This window comes from Acinonyx jubatus, chromosome A3 (genome assembly GCF_027475565.1).
Source record: "Acinonyx jubatus isolate Ajub_Pintada_27869175 chromosome A3, VMU_Ajub_asm_v1.0, whole genome shotgun sequence".
Classification (NCBI taxonomy): domain Eukaryota; kingdom Metazoa; phylum Chordata; class Mammalia; order Carnivora; family Felidae; genus Acinonyx; species Acinonyx jubatus.
The window spans coordinates 18,904,922-18,909,319 of NC_069388.1; the positions used below are offsets into that span (position 1 = coordinate 18,904,922).

Genomic DNA, 4,398 nt, shown 5'->3' on the forward strand with positions numbered 1-4,398 from the left:
TTCTGATCTCCCAAGTACCTCCAGAATCTGTGTCATTCTCTTCATCTCCACCACTGCCATCACAATCTTACCCAGGAAACTGCAACACAATTCTGTGTTTGTTTCCACATCTGTCTTTCACAATCTAATCTCTTCATGGCTACCAGAGAGGTCTTTACAAAACCGAAATAAAATCAAACACTCCCCTGCTACAAGCCTTTATCTGACAGCCGTTTTCAAGGTAATTCTGTGTAATAATTCACCCTAAAACTCAGTGCTACACAGTAATAGACATTTTTTCTTGCTCATGTGTCCAAGGGTTGGCTGAGGCTCTGCTGATCTGGGCTGAGTTTGGCTGCAGACTGTAGGTTGGGCCCAGGGTTGCTCTCTATGTCTGTCTTTCTCTTTGGTCCAGTGGCTACTCAAGGCATATTCTCCTCCTGGAGAAAAACAGGGACACTAGAGGGCAAGTTTGCCTGACAAGAACATTTCAAGCTTCATTCCCAACACATCCAACACCATCTGATTGCTCAAAGCAAATCATGGGGCCAAGTCCAAGGGTCAAGGAGAAAGGAAGTACACTCCACCATAACTCCATAAGGAAGGTGTGGATATATAATTAGTTGTGGTGAGATAAAGACTTAGGACCAATAATTCAATCTTCAACAAAGGCTTTTAGTGGCTTTCCATTAAACTTAGAATAAGGTCTAAACTTCAACCCCCTCAGGCTCTAGCCCCAGGCTAGCCCCTCTAAACTTCAACTTCTGCCACTTTTTCCCTCACCCATTTCTAGCCATGCTGCCTTTGTGGCTGTTCCTCGAACTTTCCAAACTCTTTTTCTACCTCAGGACCTTTACATTTGCCATTCTCTCTCTGTGTGGATCACACTGCTCCTAGAGCTTCACATGACTGGCTCCTTCCCGCCACCAGGTCTGAGATGCAATGCTACCTATACCTGGGGGTGTGTTAGAGATGCAGGTGCCTGGGCTCCACCCCCAGAGATTCTGAAATGGCAGGTATAGGGGTGTATCTCAGGGGTCTGTTGCTAACAAGATACCCACTGTTGATGCCAGTGCCGGTGTTCCATGGAACTTTCTGAGAAAGGCTGCTGTGAGAGGGAAGCATGCCCCAGGGGTACCGGGGAGGATGTGCAGGGCCTGAGTCTGTTGGGATTCAAGGAAGTCTTGCAGAAGGCGTAGCAGCTGAGCCGAGGCTTGAGGGATGTAGAGGAGGTGGTCAGGCCAACAAGACTATGTTTTAGGGTCATCCCACAACTCTGTGTGCATCTTGGGTGTGAGCTTCCAAGTAACTTTTCCTGAACCCCTCACCCCATCCAGCCCAGGCCCTGCTGGAACAGCCTCCCGTTGGGAACTAGAACTGATGACATTATATACGACCACCATCCGAGCTTCTTGAGACAACCAATCCCACAGGAAGTCTTAGAAAGCTTTTTTTCCCTCTAAATGATCTTTTTTAGTGTCTGTCACCCAGAGTTGTAGAGATTTTATATCATCTATGAAATCCTATTAAGATTTTATTTCCTTATTTTCCTTTTATGATGACTGGGATTTCCTTCCTGAGAGAAGGCTTCAGGAAGTGGCCGTGCCTTGGCAGGAGCCAGGCCCTGGGGAGGGTGTGTTGCTGATGCAGCCACAGCCTCCGTGGCAGAGTTGCTGACAGGCATTCAGAGCTGGCAGCATCCTTCAAGGTCCTGTGGCCCATTTTCCCCCTGAAGGTATCCTCTCTAGAGCTTTGAGCATCCCATGACCCAAGAGAGGCAGTGATGGAACTTTGGAGTCAGGTGAGATGGTCTAAGAGTCAGAGGGTCTGGGCTGAGACCTAGAACTTCTTGGAGGGCTGGCCTTTTGGGATGCTACCTATTTGGGTGACTTCAGACAGTTGTTTACCTGCTCTAAACCTTATCTGTACATGCATGCACACATGTTATGGTGAAGATAAGATGTGATAAGTGCTTTGTAGGCAGGGACCATAGAAGGACTGCTACTCTCTCCTTGAACAGATCCATTGATGGGCAACCCGCTACTTTGAAAAGTGGAGTGTTGAGATCCGGTTGGATCCAGATGCCATCAGTGAGTCCATTGGCGATCTTTTCTGACTTCAGGTCCTCTTACACATGAACCACGAACCTGGAAAGCCTCATCAAGGCCGCTGACTTAATATTGACCAAGAAGGAATCAGAGAGATTCCTCGTGGCCTCTTCTGGTCCTCTATAGGCCACTGCTCCTCAGCCGTGGCTGCTTATGAGAATCACTTGGGATGATAGGAACCCTAGTTAAGGCTCAGGTCTCCTCTCATATTTATTAAATAAAAACCATCAAGGGTAGAGACAGGCATCAGTGTTGTCTAAAAGTTCTACAGGTGACTCTAATTATTCAACCAGGTGACAGTCTCCTTTTAGATACATTCAATCAGTCGTGGATCCACCTTGGAGCACTAGCACCAACTCACAGAAGGACATCTTGAAAGCACCTGTTACATGGCTGCCTGCTTCATTCCAGACACAAGATGCAGAACCCAAATTTATCCAGGTTACCAGGTTGGAGTTAAACCTGAGACCACGTTAATTAACCTCCATCTGTTTTACTCGCTCTGGCCCTGCCTAGATGGGCCTCTGAACAGTCCTCCCAGTCTTGTTGGGGAGTCCCTTGTGTGCTTAGGAGTGTCTCCTTCCCCAGATAATGGAGTTGGCCAAGTTCTTTCTCTCCAGCTCCTCCTTTCCTGCTGACATTAGCAGTCCATGCACCGTGGAGAAGGACCTCACTACTCTGCCTGCTGCTGGGATGGCCCACAAGAATGCAATTCCCATGTTCAGTGTGCATTAGCCCAGACATTGGTACCAGTCCTTGGTATCCCGTTGATTAAACTGCATTTAATCTGGTGCAGAAGTGAGAAGTGTAGCCTTCCTTTCTTGGGGTCACATGCTGTCGTGTGGGTCCGTCAGGAGGACGGCTGGAGCACTAGCTCTCAGCAACTCCAGCCTCTTCCTGAAGCTTCTTCTTAGAGGACCAGGGGGCATGAGGTCTTGGTTCAGGTCCTGGACCTGAATAAGTCCATCATGGCCTCTGTAGCGTATGTCTTTGCTCCTTTCACTCCGAACTTAAGAGATGTGACTGATTCCAATCTAAATTGACTTATACAAATCACCTCCCAGCCAGTCTACCCAAAAGTTTGCCTTAAGACCCCAATATAGTCAGCAGTCTGTCTTAGAAACCCAAGTCCAAATGAACCCCAGGTATGGACTCAACTTAGGTCAAAGCTAGGACTGCAGATTCCAAATCGGTTTCACTCTTCTGGTCTCTCAATTCAACCCCATCATCTGAGGATAATAATGTTAATAGCTGCTGTTTATTAAGTGCTTAGTCTGGGCTGGCATGATGCTAAATGCTTCATGTGGTTTACTTCATTTATTTTTACAAAAGTCCTACAGAGTGGGGGTTATTATGACCTATCTTACAGATGAGGTAATAGAAGGTCGGAAAGACCTTGTCATTTAGCATGCAGGTGGTGGAGCTGGGATTTGAATCCAGATCTGTATAACTCAGATGCCCCAACTAATGGTCTGGCTGAGTTGTTTCTATAGCACTCATGTGGAGTCCTGATACTTTCCTCTCAAGGGCTCATGGGTCATTCAGAAAATAAGCAGGTCTTCAGACTTAGCAGGAGTCCAGGATCATTGATCACAGTTTCATGTTTTCTATTGTAAAATTCAATGGCATTTGCCCATCTGTTTCTTTTTTTTTCTTCCAAGATTTTATTTAAATTCAAGTTAGTTAACATATGGTGTAGTATTGGTTTCAGGAGTAGAATTTAGTGACTCATCACTTACATATAACATCCAGTGCTCAACCCAACAAGTGCCCCTCCTTTGTACCCATTGCCCATCTAGCCTGTCCCCTTACCCACCTCCCATCCATCAACCCTCATTTTGTTCTCTATAGTTAAAAATCACTTATGGTTTGTCTACCTCTATGTTTTTATCTTATTTTTCCTTCCCTTCCCCCTATGTTCATCTGTTTTGTTTCTTAAATTCCATGTACAAGTGAAATGATATGGTATTTGTCTTTCTCTGACTGACGTATTTGGCTTAACATTATACTCTCTAGCTCCATCCATGTCTTTGCAAATGGCAGGATATCATTCTTTTTGATGGCTAAGTAATACTCCATTGTGTATATAAACCACATCCTATCCATTCATCAGTTGATGGGTTGTTTCCATATTTGGCTGTTGTTGATAGCGCTGCTATAAACATTAAGGGGGCTCACACTTGTCAGAATGGCTAAAATTAACAACTCAGGAAACAACAGATGTTGGCAAGGATGTGGATAAAGGGGAACCCTCTTGCACTGCTGGTGGGAATGCAAACTGCTGCAGCCGCCCTGGAAAACAGTATGGAGG

General features: G+C 45.9%; 1 long non-coding RNA gene across 1 annotated transcript; it reads left to right on the forward strand.

Moving 5' to 3' along the window:
- The first annotated feature begins 460 nt into the window (after nt 1-460).
- LOC113602599 (uncharacterized) lies at nt 461-3,236 on the forward strand. The gene is made up of 3 exons (XR_003424085.2): nt 461-1,780; nt 2,000-2,069; nt 2,381-3,236. It is a non-coding gene; the product is annotated as an uncharacterized LOC113602599 (long non-coding RNA).
- Nucleotides 3,237-4,398: the final 1,162 nt, after the last annotated feature.